Here is a 25,098-nt window from a genome sequence, read left to right as displayed (position 1 = left end):
ATTCTTCAAAAATTTAAACGTATACCCCTCCTTTATATGATATTCTCTCAACAGTTTCCTAAACACCTGCACATTAGGGAACTTCATCCCTTCTATTAATTCAGGCTTCTTCATTAAGTGCTTTTTGAACTCTGGAAAAATAGGTTTCCCATCCTCATCAATCGCATCATCAACCAAGTTGTTATCATCACTGTCAGAACTAAGGTCATCTTCTTCATCACCTATGTTTTGACCCAAGTTTTTACCTAAACCTACCAACGGAATATTGTCCTCTTCCTCCTCATCAGAAGACTCTTCTACCCCACTAAAAGACCCAGTGGAAGTTGAGCTATCATCATAGGGCAACCACTCAATGTCTGAGCCATCATCATCATCCATTTGGAACTCCATATGATCAGTTTCATTTGCATCCACACCTTGGACTACACCTTCCACTTCTAAGTCAACAATTTCTTGTCCTCCCTCTATTCCTAAGTCAACACCTCCATGTCCTTCCTCAACTTGTAAGTCAAATCCCAACTCAGTTAAGCAACCTTGGTCTACAATGTTACCTATCACCTCCTCATCCTCTGAATCAACCACATTAGGACAGTCAACATACATATCAATAGAGAAATACTTCATACCAGGAGAATGTGTTGCAAACATGTTAAGCATTTCATCATGAGAAGTCAATGCAACTAAACCATTGTTCATGTCAGTGTTGGGAAGTCTATAAAACACACTAATGTTATCTGCTTGTGAATATCCTGTCTCCTTAATTACAGACATGAAGTCATAAAATGAGAAGAAGTCTGGATCTACCTTACTTTGTGCAACAAACCCACCCAAGTATTCAACCTGGGCCCCCCTTACAAGTTTACCACCAACATGAATTTCCAAAGTACACCTGAAGTCAAGATTGTTTTCTCTGCAACAAATAAGTTAGATTATCAATAGGACCACCTAATTTAGGATTCATTCAAACTAAATTACTATACATAAGCAGCTAATAATGCAATTGTGTCACTCAAAAACAAGGTATAAAATGAGAGCAGAACAATATCCAAAAGAGCACAACCATATCCAAAAATACAAGAAGGAAGCACCAAACTTATGTTTCAAAAGATTCACAAAGTTATACAGAATCTCACAATTTTCTTGGCTTAGTCAAAGTGTGCAAAAGTCCCAGTTTAAGGGATTTCTCATCTCTTTTTTTCTTGTCCTTATGCTCAGCAAGTCAGGTCTTCTATATTGTTGGTCTGACTACTGGTCCTATGGAGTTTTCTGGACTGTTGAGCTGGACCAGGCAACACAGAGGTGCCAGTTCCATGGTTCACACTATTTTCAAGTTATCCCTAGTTGCAACTATGTATTGGCTGTGGAGGGAAAGGAATGGTAGGGTGTTTCAAAATCTCTGTAGGGATTCCTCCTCCAGTTTACAAAAATTAGTCAATCTTAAGGGACATTCGTTCATGCCTTAGCTCTTGGAGGAGGGTGAAGGCTTCTCATCAAAACTTAGCCACTGCTGCTTCATAGAGGATTCATACGAAGGTTTTTTATCAGAGATTGTTTTGGGACTGTTGGTGGGTTTTTTTCTATTTTCTTTTGGTTGAGTTTTGAGTCTAGGAACTCTATGTCTATGCCAGGATTAGTTCCTTAATTTAGGGTTCACAATATACAGTATATATACAGAATCGTACTGAAAAAGAACAAATACACACAGAATCCCCAATTTTTAATTCGGAAATTTAGGGTTTCGGTTCAAAACCCAAATTTTTTGAGAAAAACGACGTAAACCATTTAACAACTCCGAAGAAAGGAGGTCTCAAAATCGTACAGGAAAATAGCAAATTTATACAAAATCCCCAATTTTTAATTCCAAAATTTAGGGTTTCGGTTCAAAACCCAAAATTTTTGACAAAAACCACGTAAACCATTTAACAACTTCGATCAAAGGTTTAGGGTTCCAAATCGTACTGAAAATTAACAAATACATACAGAAACCCTAAATTTTAATTCAAAAAATTAAGGTTTCAGTTCAAAACCCAAAATTTCTGAGAAATAACACATAAAACATTTAACCACTTAGATCAAAGGTTTAGGGTTCAAAATGCGACTTACATGGTGGACATCGCAGAAACGGACGTTGTTCGTCGTCCACACTTCAGGGTTTTCAAAGCAGATGACCAAGAGATGACTGATGTTGTTCACAAACCGTGGGTTCTCTGAAACGAAAGGATTCATGTGGGTTCTCTCATGCTGCTGGTTCTCGAGTTCTCATGCTGCTTCTCGACTGAGGAGAGGAGTGAGAGAGAGAAGGAGTGAGAGTGAGAGAAAGGAGTGGGTCGAAGAGGTAATGAACTATCGAAACCCATTTTTAACATAAGAAGGGTATAATGGTCCTTTCACTCGTCTCCGTCCAATTTTTTAACGGAATTTTGACCAAGGGGTGAAGTTGTTGAGTTTTAATAGTTGAGGGGGTGAAGCTGTTGAGTTTTATAGTTGAGGGGGTGAAGTTGACAAACGGTAATAGTTGAAGGGGTGTCCTTGCAAATAAGCCTATATTAATAGCACGCAGATTGTCACACATGGTTATTCACTTTTATAGGGCAGTTGGTCCAAGAATGCTACAAGTTACAACCTCATAAAGCTAGAAACAACAAACGACAATGTTACAATTGAAGTTATTTATACAAGATTTCACTACAATTTTTTGTGGTAAGTAGAATTTCACTAGATAATTTATTTTTTTCCAATTATTGCTTGAAAAATATAGAAAAGCAAAAATAGCAGCCCACAACTACCTATGAGATTCAAACCCAAGCATTAGTCCTGATGAGGAGGCTCTTATTCCGGAAGAGATGAAATTAATTTTGTAACAAACCGAATTTATTACAAATTGTCGCACCTTTTATTACAAATTACAGTTCCGTTTATTACAGACGTAATTAAAATATTACTTTACTGAATAAAGTTGAAAAGTGCATTTATTACAAATTTTCGAATATAAAGTGCTCAAAGACACAGAGCCAACAACTAATCTACTGGTACAGCCATATATGGCTCGATCGGCTAATTCGGCCTTGTGTTCAGCTGTTATAGAAATGTCTTCAGAATACTTTATATCCTTGCCTGCACCTGGCGTTGAATATACCGCACTACCATGAGTTTGTGAAAACCCAATAGAACAACACAAAACTATCCTCACCCCAATGTATGCATGATATCCATAACCACAGAAGCACACATAATTAGAAATAACAACGGAACAAGAAATTAAACACGTAGAGTCTTATTAACGTGATCGACCCAACGATGTTCCCGTACACCATGTTCCCATTCACTGTGTTCCCGATCACCATATTCTGGTACTCTATGCTCCCAACCACCACCTTCGGCATGGCTTAAGACATAACACGGCTCACGACACAGCACGGCTCATGACATAACAAGGCCAGCTCACGACATCAACCCATCCCCGGGTTCTACCCGCTGCGGGTTAATCCATCAAATTACACCTCAACCATATTTCCAGATTTACCGCAGTACTCAGAAGTCCATCCCCATACTTGTTCTCAACATTTCTACTCATACTTTTAATATATTCTATTAAGCAATAAGTTAATAACAACCACAATAATAGTTTTGCGCCAAACTTTTGTAGGTTACTGATCGAGAGAAATCGGAAAATAATTTGTTTTACTTTTATCCAAGTATTTTGATAAATAACCATTTTTTAGCAAGAAAATGTTATTTTTTTACTAAAAAATGGTTATTGTTCAAAATACTTGGGTAAAAGTAAAAAAAAATTACTTTTTCGATTCCTCTGATCGAGACGAATCAATGACTCACAAAAATTTGGCACAAAATTAACAAATACAAAAAAAATTCAAATAAAGACAAAACTTTCAAATTTAAGTTAAGTTCAAAAGAATGGGGCCTAACGTTTAGCTAAGCATGCACATCCTAAAATTGCCAGGTTTCAAACATCTACGAGTCTAACGAAAAGACATGACAATTCTTATCGAGAACCTATATGTAAGCTTTGACAGAGTGATAGCTTAGCTTGCTTAGGAACAACTTTTATGTTTTACGCCATGCCCGAATCTGAGTTTAGACGAGGTAAACATGCGAACGAAATCAAGAAGTGCTATCTGCCACAGTTCACTAAAACTGATATTCCCAAAGATTCAACGGTTGGAATTGATCCAATCAAGTGTCCCGACGTAGCTAACTCGTTAACCTATTGTTCTGTCAAATTTAGGAGTGATCTAATGGCCCGATCGTTCTCTACGCGCTTCCAAAGTTTCTGCCAGAGTGCAGCGAAAAGGTTTCACAGCTGTTATGTTTAGTTTGAGCAGTTTTGGAATTTCAGCTATGTCTTTGTACACGCTTTTGGTGCCGAGAAGAGTTTTTCCCTAGTTCAATTAATCCTTTTCATGATCGGTCCGTGCACTAAACATATTAGGGCGTCAATGGGTGCAAGCCTAGAGGGGTTGATCCTCTTGATCGGAGAGAGCAAGAGAGGAAGAGAGTGCTTGAGAGGGAGACCAGGAGAGAATTATTTTGTAAGAGAGAGCTGACATAAGGGAGAAATGAATCTAGTCTGGCATGTATAGAAAGTGAGGAGGGATGGTATGTACAAAGAAATTTTACCCCGATATAACTCGGAATAAACTATTTAGAATCGGTCATAAAATACGTCAGTATTTATGACCAGTCATAGATAGTAAATTCCGAGTTATTTCTGAAGAAAATTTCTTTGCACGTAGTATTTCTGAAGTGAGAAAGACAAAGGAAACAAAAGAATTGAATACAAAGGAAACAAAAGAATTGAATAGCTGCTAAAGTGGTTGCCAGAAGTAGCTGGGAGAACTATGACTGACGGTGCAAAATCAGTCTTGTTTGGGTCACGGTATTCGAATTTCTTTCTTAGAAAAATACCCAAAATTCACCATATATATGCTCCAAAAAATAAATCAAACGTCGTCATGGTGTAAAAATTATTATCAAATGATGTATTTTAAAAATAAACTAACACATAGACATATTTATGCATGAACATATTATAATTTTGCGGGTCCTTACAAATTTCATGGGTTATGGCCCCACGGCTTATCGCGTCTGTGCAACTTCTCTACAGGTGACGTCTCTGTTGAACAAGACAATAATGGCATTTGTTTAGCAAATAATTTTTTTTTCTATATATTGAACTCTAAAATTCTTTTTTCAGAAACTACCCTATTTAAAAAGTCACTAAAGAAATAAGAAAAAAAGACTAATCAAATTTGACATTGTTTGTGTTTCGTTTTCTTATCTTCAATGACGGTTTTTTTTTTTTTAATCTTCAAAATATGGTTCATGTTTCGGTTATTATTCCAGCTTCTTTTTGGTCGAGATAAACCGAACAAGTACATAAAAAGCATCCAAAAATGTCACATTCCAAAGGGGACAAAAATATTACCATTTTGGCTAAAATTACCGAGAATCATTCTTAAAATTGCTACAATATAGATCCCTTATTCAGAGGAGTATGGTATGCAATTCTTGAATTGATCGCCTTACATTCATAATTAACCTTTGTATAAAAATACATAACATATGTAGAAAATTCATCATGTTTGTACAAAAGATTCACAACAGTTGTGAATCTTTTGTACAGTTGTGATCTTTTGTACAAACATGATGAATTTTCTATGTTTAATAAAATTTTCTTCGCCGTTAAAAAAAAGATTCACAACATCAAGACAAAATCTCGTGCAAAAAATTTATGAAGTCAAGGTCATTTTCTCAAATTTATACTCGAATATTATGTTTTTGTAAACAAATAATTAGTTGCGAATTCAAGAATAAGGTTACGAATTTGTATCAAAGTATCATAAAATTCTATCTATTGAAGGGTGAATATCTTATACACTCATATATATAAAGAGTTGGTATTCTAGCATTTTCGGAATATTATTTTCGGATCAAGTAAATAAACAGATATAAGAGGGGAAAACTCACGAGGGACAAGGGAATCCGAAGTCTGGAGCAGTTCCCTGGCAGCCACTTGAAAAGCCAAGAGGAGGGTACAGATCAAAAGGACTTTCCAAACCACAAAAAGCATTTTTAAAGCCATTTCAAAAAAGGACAGGGGATATACAGGGCTCATGTCTTTTTATAGCCCCAATAATACTACGAAGACTTGGGCAACAAGAAATCTTCAAAGACAGGGTCCTCTCCCCTTCTCTCTCTAGAAACTATTGCTCTCCCCTTCTCTCTCTAGCTTTGGGAATTTAGGGTTTCCTCTGGGCGGGGAGGCGCCACCGCCCTGCCTCATCCTCCCCTCCCTCTTTCTTCCTTTATCAAAAACTATTGGCATGGTAACGAAATGGCTGGAGGCAACGGTGCTGGTGGAAGAAGCTGGGGTTATGGCTCTTGACATCTGGGGTTCCTTCGATCTTTTATGGGTGCCGATTTGACAGTTACTTGGCAGTCACTTTTGGGGATACTGGACGGCGACAAGGGCGACGTCGTTCAAATTTGTTGAAAAAGAATCTAGCAGGTAAAGTCTAATCTAGTAACTAAGAGTTTAATTCTTACCGAATTGTGTGTACATAACAAATTTGAATCTTTGATCATGAAAATGACGGTCAAGATGCTACTGCTTTCTGCGACCTTAGTTTGAACTGCAGCGTGAAGGGAAGCCGAGTCATATTCAGAAACTTCATACTCCTATGTTAAAGGAATACCTTTGAAATAAACACTTCAAACATGTGTTTCTGTCCATTTTTGACAAGTGATCCTGCCTCGATAGCTTTGATATTTGTGCCTTAAAATAGAGTATTTTTTACAAGGCAATCACGCTAAGTTACTGGTTAGGTAGATGGACTTTGAATAATAACCATATATACGAAGGGTTCATGGTTGAAAATTCTCTAGATTCATTGCAGAATAAAATATATTTGTTTTTCAAGGACAATGAAAAAGTAGTAGATTCGTTAAAGGACCGCAAAGGAAACAATAACCGGAACGAAATCGGGTTTGGGTAAATAGATATGAAAAAATAAGGATTGTGATTTTGGCACTTTAAAAATTGATGGAGGGGTTCCAAAACTGAACTGTATTAATACACAAAATGACATCGTTTTGGAGCCCTTTTATCATTTTTTGAAGTGCTAAAATCAATTTCCAAAAATAATTAAAAAGCCTGTCCTTAAGAAGTCGCAATTTTGAATTTCATAAAGGTCAAATTAACATTCCAAACAACCAAAGCTTGGATTTCCCTTGTGGTGGCACTCTCACTACAAGAAAAATGAAAATTAGTGACGAAAAAGTGGCGACGAAATTTAATTTTGTCATTAAATGAGTATATTTGGCGACGAAAAAATAAATTCGTCACTATTTTAATAACTTTCGTCACCAATTATGCCTGTTTAGCGACGAAAAAAATATTTTCGTCACTAAAGGTACCCATTTGGCGATAAAATACATTTTTCGTCGCCGAAAGCTTAAAAAAGGTGACAAAATTATTTTTCGTCGCCAAAGATAATCATTTGGTGACAAAAAATATATTTCGTCACCAAATGCTTAACTTTGGTGACGAAAAATAATTTCGTCACCATTTTAACGCTTTCAGTGACAAAAAATATATTTCGTTGTCAAATGGATACCTTTCGTGACGAAATTTATGAATTACGCTTTGTCACTAAATGTATTTCGGACATAATTCTTTACTAAAATCTCCGATTCAGATAATTCAAATTGGGTTTGAACAATAACTCAATTGCCTATAACTTTCATGTTTATCAAAATTGCTAATTTTAATATTTAAAGGTCCAAAATTACATTCGAAATATATTTTCATGTTAAACATATGTGTTATATATTAGATATTTCAAATATTTACTGAAAAGTGTGTGTAGTGCAGTTGGTTGAAACTTGCGCGAAAAACTCAAGGGACTCGGGTTCGAAACCCAGCAGGAGCAAGAAAGATGGATTTCTTTTCCCATATGAAAACATCTTTCGCAACGAAAAATTTCGTCACCGATTTCTTATATTAGTGACAAAAAATTTCGTCACCAATGTGACCCATCGGTGACGAATTTTTTCGTCGTCAAAAAGCATAATAAGTGAGGAAAAAAATTTTGTCACCAATTATTCACTTTTTGGTGACGAAATATTTCGTCATCAAAAGACATTATAGGTGACGAAAAATAGATTTCGTCACCAGGTAGGAATCCTCGACAACCTTTAGTCGACAAATTTTTTTTCGTCACCTATATTATTTGTGACGAAAAACATGCAATTTGTGACGATTTTCATTCGTCACCCAATTGAATTTTTCTTGTAGTGTCTTGTGGTATCGTTTGCTATGTCAAGGGTTCGAGCCACGATACCCACACTCACCCAAAAAAAAAAATTTATTCCAAAGATCGGGGCCATTGAAAAATTGCCCGGCGGTTAGTTTTAGGGCCCCAAATATAATTGAGTTGAGTACAAACTAGTCTGAATATCTGTTACTAGAAAAAATAAAGGACGAAAAGTTGAACAATATATGCCTTATCTTTCTCACTCCTCAAATTCACCAAAACATCATAGCTTTTTATTCATTGTCATGTTTTTGCTTTTATATACTCCGTATATTCTTGTAATTTATCAAACATTTTTTCCCCCTCTTGTTCAAACAGATATGAAGGATAGGGAGCTTGTTGTTGCCCTTAAAAAACAACCATGATCTATATCTCACTAACCCAATATTACGGCTGATATATTTGAGATCAAGATCAGCTGGGATGTCCAATTCTTCGACAACGGGAATTTCATCGCAAAAGCTGAAATCCAGTCGAGACAGTGTATGAGTACGAAGTGGACTCCCTAAACGGGGAGGGGAAGGCGATCACTCGATTAATAACTTCTCATCTAGTGTTTGGTTTGGAGTATTGTTTGTAATAAGTATGAGAAATTGATTAATTCCCCTATGTACTTGTGTAATTTTTTTTTTTCTGGGTCAAACGGAAATACATTTTGTATGGACAATAGAAAATGAAGTGAAATTGTAATTTATCTCGTGGATTTAAATGTTTTGGAGCCATGGCTTTACTCCTATAGAAACATTTGTGTTTTTATCCTGACATCAACACTCAAGATGTTTTTCTCTTTTTCTTCTTCCTTTTCTACTTCATTCGCAAAAAACGTAAGAGGTTACTTTGCACTAAAGGAGAAGTACAAAAAGAGGATGGACAACTCGTTTATCTGTAGGGTGTATATCCAGACTGTCCATCTCAGTAATCAGTAATCCGGATTGAAAACAAACTTTTTTACTCTTTTAATTCGAACCGTTGAAAATACTCTTAGACGGCTTGGATGTGCCCTGTAGTCCTAGAAGGCACCCTTGCACTATAGGGATACTTTCCGATTCCGTATATCCCCAGAGATCATTTTTATTTTTATTTTTATCAGCCCTAGAGATCATTACGCTAAAAGTTTGTAGAAAAATGATTAGGTGAATAAATGTGCATTCAGTTATAATTGTGGTCAAGTTATGAGTTTATGACGTCTATCTAATTTCAGAGTACGTAGCAACATTTACACTTATGGGCGCGCGAATCAAGATCTATTTTTGATCTCTCTGTATTTGGCTCAATGAATCAAACCATTCGGAGGATCAACCTCACAACAACCCGCAGATTGTCAAACGTGATTGTTCACTTTTAGAGGGGCAGTTGGTCCAAGAATGTTTTTGTTAATTCATAATTAAGACGACATATAGAGATAATAGGGCCTCAATAGTTTGGATATTTGTGCCTTCAAATATATTTTTTCCTTGGCATATTTACGCTAAGCTATTGGAGGTAGATGGACTGTGAAAATTCTCTAGGTTAAAGTCAGAATGAAATATATTTGTTTTTCTTGGACAATGAAAGTAGTAGATTCGCTAAAGGACCACAAAGGGAACAATAACCTGAACGAAACCGGGTTTAGATTCGCTAAAGGACCACAAAGGGAACAATAACCTGAACGAAACCGGGTTTGGCTAATTGGGTATGAAAAAACAAATAAAAGGCTTGTCCTCAAGAGATTGCAAGTTTAAATCCCACGAAGTTTAAACATTCTAAATATTGGGGCCACTGGAAGATTGCCTAGCCGTTAGTTTTAGGGCCCCACGAATAGTCGAGCTTCGCACAAGCCGGCCCGAATGTCCCGTTATAAAAAATATATATAAAGGACCAAAAATGGAACAATATGCCTTTATGCCGAAATTTCAAAGTCTTCCATTTCTTAGTTGGAAGTGATTTTGGACAAGTGAGACTATATAACGCGGTCACGACCATCAAAAACTAAGTCCTATAAAGCAGAGTCTTTTTCATTCAAGCCATTATGTTCATCTAACGGATATTTTATAGGACTTGGATATTCTTAGTTCCACAAATTTTACCCCGTTCAGTTGCACAAAAAAGATAAGAAAATCAACTTTCACGTTGGAAAACATGCACTTTCCTCCGACATAGGTCTTGCCAAATGGAAGGATCTTTAGTTTTCATGCAAGGTTTCTTGTCAAAAGAACCCACACAACCAAATAAATTTTATTTGTTTTTTCTTTACCTCACTTCAGCTTTCTTGGGAATTCCTACACAGTATTTTCGCAACTGAACGGAACCTCTGCATGGTTTTGCTCAGCCTATTGTGGATCCTTCTCGAGCTCACTTAGATGATTGAGATTGTACATTTCTTAAATTTAGTTGAGAAAATTAACTACCCTGGAGATAATGTGGACCGGATAATTTTTTCTTTTTGAATAGAGAATTTTTTTATTTATTAATCTCTAAATAAGATACAAAAATTAATAGGACAAGGAGAATAACACATATGCCGAGTCGAGACCCAATCCCTTAATTAATTGGCAAGATGTCAACCAAAGAATAATCCAATGGGACAAGCTCAAACTTCTAAAAGGCCTAAAAGCACAAATAAAATGGGACAAGCCCAAACAATTAAGCCCAAATCAAACCCCAACAAAATCCTAGACTGCCAACAGCTGTGCCCCATCCGAACAGCATCAACCTGGATCCAAAACGCCGCCGCCATGAGGACCGCCGAGAACCCTCCGTATGTCGCCAGATATTGTAATGTGCTTTTGGAATTAACACGTCTTTGTTAACAAAAACAAGTTTCCGATCAATCTAGCTAATATCGAAATAATTTTCTTCAAGTTAGAGATGTTCTAAAATTTTACGGTATCCAGTCAATATAATTTTTGGCATGCCATAAGTACCGGACAAGATCCTAAACATGAATGGTCCTGATTATTAAATTGAATCCAAGAAGGGCCACAAATATATAGACGGAATGGACCGTTCCGTCCCTTTGAGAAACTGGAGAGAGACAAGAGACTCCAATTCCTATTTTTACATCGTCCAAGCACTTCCATTGAAATCTTGAACTTTTTTTTTTTTAAAAAAAAAGGGGTTATTTCATTCAATATATATATACCGGCCAGTAATATCGGTCGTAGCGGCTCTAAAAATTCTCCTAAGAGTGGTCGTTTAGAAAACTGGGTGATAAACCGGTTGAGACAAACACTATTTCATCTTCTGATATAGCTTCCGTGTTCGTCTCTTAAGTGGGTAATTCAACGAATAAAGAGGAATCGATAACAATCAGATGTTTGTTATTCAATATCTCGACTGATAAAAAGGGCGGACCGAGCCGAAAAACCGGGTGGGAGTAGAAGCTTCTCTTTCAATCATTCCTTCTCTCATTCTAACCTATCTGCAGCAATCAGTATTCCGGGCCCCCCCGTAAGTTCGACAAGAAAGGACTGGCATATCTCAAGTATTCATTCCGATTTTCTCCTACCACACCTGCTACTGTAAATCCAAACCTCCCATTGATACTTATTACCTTATTTTGGTAGACCGGTTTTGCCCTATGGCCCCTATATACGTGTTAAGCAAGCTTATTGTCTATTCACTGTTCTAACACAAATGGCCACCTTTTGCATAATGTAGCGCCGCTTCTGTCTCAGGACCTACATTAATATTTGTTGGATTTTGCCCATGTGAAAAAGAAAAAGAAAAGAAAATTATTATGGTTAGTTTGTTTTTAATTGGATCGATGGTGCAGCAGTGAAATGGATTTGACTATTTGGCTCTAGAATCCTCTTTTTTAATTAGCCGGCTGTGTTAAGTCCCAAGGTGCATTTGTTGCTAGTTCAAGTTGTACTGCATCCATCCAGATACTTCTCGGCAGATGAAGAGGCTTTTTGCTAGCCTTATGTCATGCCTATTTATAGAGAATGCGTGTGCCGTGCAATGTAATGAGAAAAAGGCAGAGAGCACAAAGCAAAGTATACAGTGTGTGTGAGAGAAAAAATCAGTAAGAATATTGTGTGAGTAAACCGAGAGCTTGAGAGCTAGAGTATGGTATTTTGTATCTCATTGTACTCATTCAATATTAGTGGAAGTTGTTCTCTCCGTGGACGTACCCGAGTTTGGAGAACCACGTAATCTTGTGTTTTTGTGTGATTGTTTTTTTTACGCTTCCGTTGTGTGGGTGATCGGATATTTTACCCAACAATATTGAGGAGCGATCGATACATGGCTGTGTATCGCTCCTCATCCGTTTTATTTAGGGTGGCCTTTTTTTTGGGTTTGGTCGGCCTTAGGGCCTAAGTGTTGGGGGTTTTGGTTGGCATCTTGCCACATTTTTAATCTCTGTTCTTATTTTTCGAGATTAATAGAATTCTCTTTCGCTGTTAAAAAAAATTAAATAGAGTAACATCACTATCAGTTGAAGTACTATTATCCCCAATGGTGGAATTGGACTAAACCATACTTCCCGACATAAGATTTTGGTTGGTATCTTGCCAACTTGTAATCGATCTTGGGTCTCGAGTGGCATATGATCATCATGGGATGAGGTGCCAACATAGTTGGTATGTCATCCTCCTATCGCGATGTCTCTCTCTTGTCCCGTTTAATCATTGTAGCCATTTACATTTGATAATTAATAAAAAAAAATTTGCTGTTCAAAAAAAAAAAACTTCCCGACAATTCTCAACAATATACAAACAACGTTATTCATACTTTTTATTTTCTATGATCAATATAAGAGAATAATTTCAAAAAAGAAAAGGAATAGTTTGCAGTAAAGAGATACAAATTCGAAAATCAGGTCATCTTCTACAGCAAGCACGCCAACCTTTTCGTCTTTCTATTCGTGAGATAAAATCACTGAATTTAAGGATCGGTGGGCCATGGTTTATCCAAAGCGCCCGAACTAGCGAGCTCCCTCTCCATCTTATGATCATGATCTGTTTGAACAAAAGCATAACACATGTTTAATTCAAGTAAATTAATAAACAAAAAGCTTGGTTCATTTGTCATCCCTAGGTACACGTAAAAATGATCCGAACAGTCGGTTGTACAAAAACTAAAGTAAATAAACATGGTAAACTTACAAAGATTTAGAGGGATCGGATATTGTTGGACAAGTTCCCTGGCAGCCACCTCGAAAGCCAAGAGAATGATGGAGATGATCAAAAGGACTTGCACACCAACAAAAAGCTTTCTTGGACCCATTTTTTTTAACCCCTAAGGAAAACAGAAGTGCTACCAATTTGAATGGTGCAAAGGGAGGGGGTTCAGTTCACCTTTTATAGGCCAAAAACAGGCTAGGACTTGGATTCATTTTCTAGCAAGACTTGGACTTTTGGATGGTAAACGCCGCCAGAGTGCAACTAATTTCATTCCAATGTTTGGGCTAATTCAATAATCTTACGCAAAAATAAATTATTTTAAAAATTTATCAAAGTCAACTTTTACTTCTTTTTATTGATTGAGTCAGGAATCTAAGATTCTCATGAGTAAAGGATGGATCAGATTCCTACTCAATCTGGTAATGTGTTTTTTGGTTGAATGTGTCAACAGGAATCACAATCCTATTCATGTCTTTTACAAACATGAGAATCCTAAAAATATGACATCAAAATCAAAGTCCTGTTGTTGTCCTTCTAGATGTTGGAATTATTGAAGTATTATGTTACATTGTCATTCTTCCTCAAGATTTCTGTCATCCAAATTGGGTAGAAATCACAATACGTTATCTATATGAGTCGCCATTACTTCTAAATATCAGTTCAAACTTCAAACAAAGATTACTTCTAAATAGATAGATAGACTAACACAGTGATGCATTTGGACTAAACAATGTTTTCCCAACAGATTTACAAACAACTTATTTTCATTATTTCACTTTTTTTTTTTATAATAAAAGAGAAAACAGTAACAGTACAGTAGCGGCTTGCAGTAGCGAGAGAAAACAATACAGTACAGTAGCAGCTTGCAATAGCGAGATTCTCCCAACAGATCTACAGACAACTTATTTTCATTATGTTACTCTCTTTTTTTACAATAAAAGGGAAAATAGTACAATACAGTAGCGAGATTCGAACGCGAACATCAGGAAATCTTGTCCACCATGCCAACCTCTTTGGCACAAATTAAGCTTTTAATAATTTTGAGACAAAATCATCCATGGCGAGGGCGGTGGCCCCAAGGATCATCCGAGTTAACAAGTTCCCTCTCCATTTTATGATCTATTTGAACAATACAAATGCTTGTCAGTCACACAATATTATGAATTGTAATTTAGTAATTAATGGCCATGATTAATCATGACGTATCTCTTGGCCTCATGCCGTGAATTTTTGGAAAGAAGAACAGATTATTTTTAGTTTTTTACAAAACAAATATAAATTCAATCAAACGTAAGATGTCCTGTAAGGAACGAGAATATAACAAATATAAATGACTTTAAACACGAGTCTGATTTTGTTCACTAGTTTTGAAGGTACGAGAACATTACCCACGTCTGTGATTGATTCCTTCAGTGCAGTGGAACTAGAGAGTAGGGTAACCTTCACTAATGAATTCCAAAGTAGATGAAGAAATATATGAATCCATTTCTTTTCATATTTGTATGGAAAAACATGTATAAATTTACGATTCAAATACAGCCAATATCACTGAGGAGGTTTTAAACTATGATCGAGAGAGCAAAATTCTAAGTTTTCCACCAAGACAGTTTCTCAACTACTTAAACTTTCATTAATTTTTTTAAATAATAAAGTGTTTGGACCAGTTTACGCTCCTCTCTACTAATCTTCAAATACGTAAACTTACTAGGATTTAAAGCACTAGAAGTCTCGATCAATTCTCTTGCAGCCACCTGAAAAGCCAGGAGGAGAATGATAGAGATCAAAATGACTTGCAAAACAACAAAAAGCTTAGTTGAAGCCATTTTTCTCTCTGTATAAGGAAAGGGCATTATGGTTCACCCTTTTTATAGCCAAAAAAGGGAAGGATTGGTATTCATTTTCTACTACTAATTTAACAGAAATGCTACACACACATGCAATTTGTGCACAGATTGTGCACAAATTTTATTGTGGGGCCCACCACGGGTCCCACAAAAATCATCCGAGCCGTTCATTAAATGTAAAATATTTTTTCAAGGGTGCCCGTAAAAAATAATCTCAATCCGATACCTATAGATGTTCGATCCAATCGTATAACTTTTCATTTTCCGAAAATCTGAATGAAAAGTTAGATGGTTGGATGAAGCACCTATAGATATTGGATTGAGCTTATTTTTTACGGGGACCCTTGAAAAAATGTTTTACATTTAATGAACGGCTTGGATGATTTGTGTGGGACCCGTGGTGAGCCCCACAACGAAATCTGTGCACAATCTGTGCACAAAAATCTGTACCGGTAGCAGGACTCCTAATTTAATGCCTTTGGCCCCAACAAGACTTGGACTTTTGGGTCAACGCCAGAGTTAAACTCCGGACATGACTCATGAGGTATATAACATTATTTTAATTAAAAGATTCTCTCAGATTCTTAATTTGAAATGAAGGGTTCATTCATACCGCATGGAGCTCATCCCATTCGTATAACTCAAATATCTGATTTGTAGATGCCGTCGGTATAGTGTGTAATCAGCATTAGAAAATCTCACTCTGATTCGATAATCGTAGCCATCTAATATAAGCTTCATCTTGAGAAAAAGTGGACTGCGAGAATGATGTTTAGGAAATGGAACTTATAGTGTGTAAAGATCAATGTTAGAGAATGATGTACCTCATTTGTCAAAGTTTCTTAATAAAAACATTTTTGCCTATAAAAATGAAGAAGAAGAAGATCAATGTTATTAGATCAGGGACGTACGACTTTCGAATCAATCTAAGTTTGTAAAGAGTTTTTATAGTGGGTTTACGGGATTGTTTTTTCATTTGTATTTCTCAGTGTCTAGACAAATTAATTATACGGTTCTGGATCGGCTAATCATTGAGCGACCAATTAAACTGTTTATTTGCGGGGTCTGTTTGAAACTAGAATAAAGCCTCGTTTTAACTAATCCCATACGAGTTGATAACTCCTAAAATATTTCGAATCGAAAACTCTGAGAGGGACTAGACTCTCAAGTACTCTCATTTACCACCATGCCAACCCCTAAAGCTACTGGGTTCACAAGATGAACAGTCCTGTTAGCCCCATGGTTTGAGACTTTGATGATAACAAACACAACCTAGTTAGAATTACATTAGTCCATTGGGCATCATTGGTGAGATATATTATTATTGGGCTAATTATATTATTTCTTGATTTTGGAGGGACTTAGAAGCAATTCTCTTTTGTCTAAAAGCTTAAAAGATGTTCTTTTCACAGGGAATCATTTTTCCTAAACCTAGAGTTCTATGTTTGACGATGAAAACAAGAATGGCGATAGAGCTATCAAAGGGAAAGGATTTCGGTTGAACATCAAGAGGGATTTCGGGTCAATTGAAGATACAATTGGAAAGGTACTCCTCTTCACAATTCCTATCTCCAATAGACAAGAGAATTGAAGAAGGAAAGAGATTAAGGAAAATCTCTTCCTATTGACTAATGGTTGGAATGGGTTCGAAAAGGAAAGAGGAAATCTTGTGCTAGAAATATAGAGATTGAAGGAGGAAGCAAGTAAGGCAAGGGCTGATTATTTGCAACGGCTAGTGGAAAAAGACTTCCACGTTCTTCTGATTTTTCAAGATAAAAAAGGAGCAGAAGAAGGCAGAGGATGATACACACGACTCTTGAAGAAATCTACTGTGAGCTTTCTCTTAAAAATCTGTCAGTCACAAATTCAAAGGTTTCATCTTGAATATCTACACTAGTTTGAGTGTTATCGTTGAACCATATTGTAAAAGGGATTCTTACACCCTTGTCTTTGAGATTGAACCATTTTTTTGTGAGTGATTTTTGGGTAGAAAAAATCATTTGGATTTAGGTGTAACTAGCGTCGGAGTCTTAGCTAGCTGGGAGTGGATACGGAGTAATCGCTCGTTGTAAGGTTCTCTAGCACCCGCGAAGCTAGAGGTTTGTAACGACTATTGGAGATAGTGCAGCAATTCCCGAGTAGGACACTTGGGAAGTGGAGTAGGTCGTGAAGTTGCGGACCGAACCACTATAAAATCCTCGTGTTTGATTTCTCTTTCCCTTACTCCTTTACTTTCTATTTTGCATATCTCTTTTGCTTGAATAAACTGTTATATCTCTGAAATCAATCTTGGGTTAAATTAGGTTGCATATTTAGTTGATTTAGTTCTCATATAAAAGCCCTAAAAATCAGTTGACTAGTTCTCTGTTTCTGCTGTGCTTTGAGCTTGCTCAATTTGTTTAGTTTAAGTGTTACTGATTGTGTTGAGTCAACTTAATCCTGCTACTGTGCTGATTTGTTTTTGTCGTGCTCTTAGTTTTTTAAATTGCTATAAGTCAGTGAGAAACCCAATTCACCCCCCCCCCTCTCGGATTGCTTTTGGACCAACAGGTCCTCCGATTTAAAATAAGGAAGTGGAAACGAAATTGAAAGAGAAGTCCAAGCAGAGAGGGCCATTACCTGCAACAAGGGGCAGTTCTAAAATGGATGTGGATTTGACACATGAATATGCAAAGTATGGCCCAGTTTTCTGTCATTTTTCTATTTTTCAATACTAATTCTGCTAAGGGCTTTTTAATTGGATTTTTTTTGTTTTGTTTTTATTCAAAAAATTTTCCCGTTTGTTAGTTTTGCTCTTAATTTTCGTGGATTATTGATTCGTCTCGTTAAGACGAACCGGAAAGTAAAAAATTATGACTTTTATTCAAATATTTTTGAAAATATCCAAGATAAAGTAAAAAAAAACCCAGAAAATCGATTTTATTTTTTTTGACTTTGTCACACCTTTTCCTGTCTTCGTTGGGCACCCTATGCATAGGATACACCAAACCAAAGAAAACCGCGTGATTGAAATTTTTGAAACTGGAGAAGACTTATGGGGTTTCAATTCCTTGTGTTTTGAAATCAACTTGATCGTCCAAATTGAGTGGACCGTCCATTGTATCAATAGTCAATATATACCTAAACAACCATACGTTTATACATATAATACGGGGGGGCAGTGTGCCAAGATTTTCCTCTCTCTCTCTCTCTCTCTCTCTCTCTCTCTCTCTCTCTCTCTCTCTCTCTCTCTCTTTTTATGTATCTTTTTGTTATATAGTGGTGGCCGTTGAGGTTAAGGTTGCCCTATATATGCATTGAATTGACCAAAGAAACACAAGTGATTGCAATTTGAAACCTCAGAAGACTTTTATGGAGTTTGGAATCAACTCGATCCTCCAAAATCGACTATAATATTTTTGATTCAGAAGACTTATATATATGGAGTATGGATTAGGCCAACTTTGAAAAGATATCCTTCACAAGCTCGCTTTCCAAAAAAAAAATAATAATAATGTTCTCCACAATCTCATGAGTCATGACCGCCACTGAGTATAGGGTATTTCCCCTTTTACTGTCAAAACAGGCTAGGACTAGCATCCTTTTTCTACCAATTCAATTGTCTTCATTCCCAACAAGACTTGGACTTTATGATGGTTCAAGGCCGCCGGAGTGGAATCGATGACAAGATATCTAGCCGTAGAGAATCTCCAACCCATCTCTCACTCCTTCTTGATCATTTTGGATAATCAAAAAGACATAATTTGTTTGTAAAGGGTACTGTTTGGAGCATGACACTAATTACACACACACTCTCTAATATTCCCAATTCTCCAAGATTTTTCAAATACACATTCATTTCTTTTTAAAACCACAAGTTCCCCTCCAAATCTGTAGTTTTTTCTTGGGATAGATTTCAATATATCGAAGATGGTCGCATTCTGAAGCTATATTGTTGGTACCTTTTGAACGCGTACGGTATCATTTTTCAGACATCGATCGAATCTATAGGTATATTGAGCTATTTGCAATTTACATAAATCCATTTTCTGAGAAAGTTTCCGTATATGGAACTCAAACTTCAGTCTCCATTTTGGAGGCCCAAAATGGTTATGATTTGGAGCCTTTCAATTCTCCATTTTGTCACATCAATTCGCTCTTTTGGAGTTTTGGTCCTTTGTAGATGGTTTGGAGACGCTCTTAGAGTTTCGCAATCGTATATTGGGATCCTTAATTACATGCATGTGTGATTACTTGACCTTAGATATGCAAACTCGATCATTCAAATCCGCGGTATCCACCCACTCTAGAGTTACCTAATTCAACCCACTTAGAGTATCTCTAAGGGAGGTAGTATAATTTTGTGCCACTTGACCAAACACCCCCTCCCCCCCCCCCCCCCCCCCACTTAGAGTATCTCTAAGGGAGGTAGTATAATTTTGTGCCACTTGACCAAACACCCCCCCCCCCCCCCCCCCCCCCCCCCCCCCCTCCTTGAGTTAAGAGTCTCCATTGTTCTGTTCAGCTTATATATTGTTGATCTTTCTCGAGCTCATTTCGATGATTAAGATTGTTCATTTTTTAAGTTTTGTTGAGAAAAATAACCACCTTGAAAATAATGTGGACCGGATATTGTTTAATGTGCTTTTGGAATTAACACGTTTGTTAAGAAATTTAAGTTTCCGATGTATTGCAATATTTTTCTTCAAGTTAATTAGAGATCGATGTTTTGAAATTTTGCAATATCCAATCAATATAATTTTTGCTGTGCCTTAAGTACCAGACTAGACAAAGGTCCTAAACATGAATGATCTTGATTATTAAAGTGAATCCGAGAAGGGCCACAAATGGAGGGAATGGACCGTCCCGTCCCTTTGAGAGACTGAAGAGAGTCTCTTCTATTTTTACATCGTCCAAGCGCCCACTTTCGTTGAAATCTTAAACTTTAAAAAAGAGAGAGGTTATTTCATTCAATATACACGAGTTATATCAGTCGTACTGAGACTCGTCTCATCAAAATGGGAAAATACAAAGAGTAAAAGATGATTTTTTGATCGGCAAGAGTCAAAACAGATGACCATCTTAGTTTTGCTCTAGCTTTTAATTGTTTAAGTGAGATAAAATGCATTGTATTTTAAGCGTTTATAATAAGGCTTAGTTTGGGGTAATGATAAATTGTTTGTTATGTTATGAAAAATAAGCATTTCGGGACAGTGACGGCTCTAAAATTTCTTCTAAGGATGGTCCCGTTTAGTTACCAGCAAAGGACATGAAAGGATGGGAAAACCAACTTTTCATAACTTTTGTAGTGTTCAATTGCTAGGAAAGTAGTGAGACGGATGTTTTTGAGTTTTCCTGCAAGATTTACTTTCTTGCAAAAGTGATCCGACCAAAAGCATAGGATTTTGCATCACGAATTTTTTTTGTTAATTATAGCGCCAAAATAATTGGCGAGTAAGGAAAAAAGAGAATGGTGCCAATACCAAAAAAATGCTGCCAGAACATTTTGGCATCATGCCCATGAATATAGTTCTGTGAATTCTTCATCTTGGAATTCCAGTTAGTGTATTAAAATTTTTTCTACTTCATATTAAGGCTTTGTATTGGATAAAATATATTTTCTGTATGTGTTAATATTTTCTGTTTTGAGGAGTTTTTTTTAGGGAGGTGTCAGGTGTTTCTTTTTTGGGAGTGGTGGTATTTTGTCATTGTTGACTTCTTACCAACCATGGGTTGTTATTTTCTCCCTTCGGATCCTTGTGACACATAATTGTTGGAGTTTGTTGTTGCCTCTTTGTGGGTTAGCTCTTCTCCGGCTTGATGCCTTATGTTTAGGATCCTTTTAATCTTTGTAATTTGTTTTTAAAGATTAATAAATTCCTCTTTTGCCTTTCAAAAAAAATTTGAAATATGGTAGCTCATTATTTAGCTCTCAAAGTTACTTTTATTTAAAACTAGCCATGGGAATAAAATAAAAAAGTTTCTCAGAAGTGTCTTTTCCAGCTTTTCCAGGCAAATGAACATCTGGAAAAGAACAACTAAACTTTAGTTTTTCTACAAAATTCTTTTGTCAAATGAACATTCATAGGAAAATAGATTTCATTTTCCTTTTTACTTCATTTTTTCTGAGATTAACTTTCTTGTACAACATTTCTGGCAACTAAATGGAGCCATAGGGAAAAGGATGGATCAGATTCTCACTCAATCTAGTATATAATTTGATTCCTGGTCAAAAGTCTCAACAGGAATCACAATCATATTCATGTCCCTTCCAAACGTGAAAATCTTGAAAGTATGACATCAAATTCCTGTTGCCGTCACTTTCAAACATCGAAATCATTGAAGTATGGTGTCACATTATCATTTCTTCTCAAGAGTTTTCTGCCATCCAAATTGAGCCTTACATGTATGTTTGCCTTTTCTTTTGGATGCCCTTTATATATATGTATGTTTTGATGTTGAGGGTATGGGCCGATGGGAAACAGCTTCGGCTGGTACTTGGGCTGTTCAATTCTCTGGCTAAATATTGGGGAGTGCAATAGGTTGTTTTGGGAACAACGGGCTTTTGCAGTAGGTTGTTCTAGTGGGAAATTATGAGCCGGTCCCATTTTTTTGCATGTTTTTCCATCCAAACCCTTTTTTTTGTAGTGTTATCCCATCCACCCTTTCAACTCATCACCGCATGCAAACAATTTTCCATGTGGGGTCAGTGTGGGAGTTTTTCCTCGGCTTTAATTAATTGCAGTACACAAACAACTTATTTTCATTATTTTACTTTTTTTTGTTACAATAAAACAGAAAACAGTGCAAAACAGTAGCAACTTGCAGTAGCGAGATTCGAACGCGAACATCGGGAAATCTTGTCCACCATGCCAACCTCTTTGGCGCAAATTAAGCTTTTAATTTGTGAGACAAAATCATCCATGTCAAGGGTTGTGGTTGAGCCAAGAATCATCTCCCCTCACCACCTTATGATCATCTGTTTGAACAACACAAATGCTTGTCAGTCACACAATATTATGGATTGTAATTTAGTAACTAATGGCCATGATTAATCATGACGTATCTCTTGGCCTCATACCGTGAATTTTTGGCAGAGAAGAACAGATTTTTAGTTTTTTTACAAAACAACTATCAATTCAATCGAACGTAAGTTGTCCTGTAAGGAACGAGAATATGACAAATATATATATCACTTTAAACACGAGTCTGATTTTGGATCACTAGTTTTAAAGGTACAAGAACATTACCCACCTCTGTGATTGATTACGTCAGTGCAGTGAAACCAATTGAAAGAAATATACCCACTGAACGTACTAACTAGAGAGTAGGGTAACCTTCACGAATGAATTCCAAAGTAGATAAAGAAATATAGGAATCCATTTCTTTTCGTATTTGTATGGAAAAACATGTATAAATTTACGATTCAAATACAGCCAATATCACTGAGGAGGTTTCAAACTGTGAGAGAGCAAAATTCTAAGTTTTACCATCAGGATAGTTTCTCAACTACGTAAACTTTCATTAGTCTTTTTTAATAATCAGGTGTTCGGACCAGTTTACGCGCATCTCAACTAATCTTCAAGTACATAAACTTACAAGGATTTAGAGCGCTTGAAGCCTCGACCAGTTCTCTAGCAGCCACTTGAAAAGCCAAGAGAATGATACAGATCGAAATGACTTGCGAAACAACAAGAAGCTTACTTGAAGCCATTTTTTTCTCTCGGCATAAGGAAAGGGCGTTATGGTTCACCCTTTATATAGCCAAAAAAGGGAAAGGATTGGCATTCATTTTCCACTACTAATAATGTCTTTGGCCCCAACAAGACTTGGACTTTTGGGTCTACACCAGAGTTTAACTAGGGACATGACTCATGAGGGATATGATATTATTTTAATTAAACGATTCTCTAATGTCCTTAATTTGGAACGAAGCGTTCATTCGTGCCGCGAGGAGCTCATCCCGTTCGTCTTTCGAAAATCTGATGTTAGGAAATGGAACTTATATGGTTAGGATGATTTTAGGAAATGGAACTTATATTGTGTAAAGATCAGTGTTATTAGATCGCGGACGTACGATTTTCAAATCAATCCAAGGTTTTTAAAGAGTATCTATAGTGGGTTAACGGGATTGTTTTTTTATTTGGGGAGAATATTTGCGAAATTTTCTTGAGCAGGAATAAGAATATAATTAGTAGGAATTGAATTCGTAGGTATAGAATACCAGAAGTAATTGCATTCGTATTTGGGCTAATTCAGTAATCTTACGCAAAAATAAATTATTTTGGAAATTTATCAAAGTCAACATTTACTTCTTTTTATTGATTGAGCCAGGAATTTAAGATTCCCATCAGTAAAGGATGGATCAGATTTCTACTAAATCTGGTAATGTGATTTTTGATAAGATGTATTAGTAGGAATTACAATCCTATTCATGTCTTTTAATTTCCAAACGTGAGAATCCTGAAAGTTCATCAAATTCCTATTGTTGTCCTTCCGAACATCAAAATTATTGAAGTACGGCATCACATTGTCATTCTTCGTCAAAATTTCTGTCATCCAAACTGAGCATTACATGTAACCTTTTTCTTTTGGATGACCTTTATATAAATTAATAATTAATTATATGTATGTTTTGATGTTGAGTGTATGGGCCGATGGGAAACAGCTTTTGCTGGAACTTTGGGATGTTCGTTCAAATCTTGGGCTAAATATTGGATTGGGAAATTCTGCAGTACAATGTCCTGCAAGACATTTTTTAGGACGCACGCAAGCTATCGATCTTGACAATTAATGGTTAATATATAATTTTTGATTATAATTAATTTTTGATCTGAGCCGTTGATTGATGAGATTGAAAGCTGTGTGCAGCCCTACACATGCACTAAATGGGGTGCACTACAGCACCCGGATCCCTAAATATTGGGGAGAACAATACGGAGTAGGTTGTTTTGGGAACAAAGGGCTTTAGCAAATAGTTTTTTTTTTTTCCACTACTTATGCAAATAGGTTAGAGGGGTAGATTGAGATTGAGATTTCTCTCGATGCAATTTTTTTTCTATTATACTGTTTTTATATTGTCAATAAAAAATAAAAAACCTCGCGAATTTATCCAATTCACCCGCTCTCTTAGCACTTTAATTCATTTGCCAAGAGTTGTATTAGAGGTCTCAAGAAGTACTCTTAATTTGGGCTTGTCTAGATGGGGGCTATCGAAGGGGTATTAATAATACCCCTCTTAAGACCGTGAGCTCATGGTTAAGCCATGATTTGGGAACACATTTTACCGGGGTATTAGCTAAGTCCCGGATTCTCTTGTACCCCCCAATATTTCCAGTGGGGATTATTTATGGAGAGGTTGGGGTGTTATTACATAATACACCTAGATAATTCCCTCTCTCTTTTATTTCAACTACAAAATAAAATTATTCCTCTATTTTATCTTTCATTCAAACCAAGTACTATTTAATCTCTCGTCACATAAATGTGGGTCCACCCTTCTTACATAATACTATCTTGTGCTCTACAGATTGCTACGGATTACAATTGGCGGGTAAGTTCTCAACAAAGCAAGGTATTTTATGGATTGAGTCAAGTTAAACATTTGAGAACAGAGGTTTTGTTTGTTGGTGTACGTGACATTGATAAAATATTTGGTGTACACCATTCTAGTAAAAGGAGAAGAAGATTTAATAGTGGCATGCGTTACCCAACATTGGCTAGTCATGCACTATATTAAAACCCAAAAAAAAATCCACTCTATAGGACAGGAATGGTGGGGAAACATGGTATTGATTCATTCAATTACACGGTAACTAACATGAATACATG

At 36.4% G+C, this 25,098-nt stretch overlaps 1 protein-coding gene across 3 annotated transcripts in view; it reads left to right on the top strand.

The window, feature by feature from the left end:
* The window catches only part of LOC131318111 (MDIS1-interacting receptor like kinase 2-like), a 78,848-nt gene that overhangs the window by 21,637 nt on the left and 32,113 nt on the right, over window positions 1–25,098 (top strand). The gene's annotated exons all lie outside the window — the stretch shown is intronic.

Source organism: Rhododendron vialii, chromosome 2a, assembly GCF_030253575.1.
Source record: "Rhododendron vialii isolate Sample 1 chromosome 2a, ASM3025357v1".
NCBI lineage: Eukaryota > Viridiplantae > Streptophyta > Magnoliopsida > Ericales > Ericaceae > Rhododendron > Rhododendron vialii.
The sequence above is the reverse complement of the archived record's forward strand: the minus strand, read 5'-3'. Positions and strand labels throughout refer to the sequence as shown.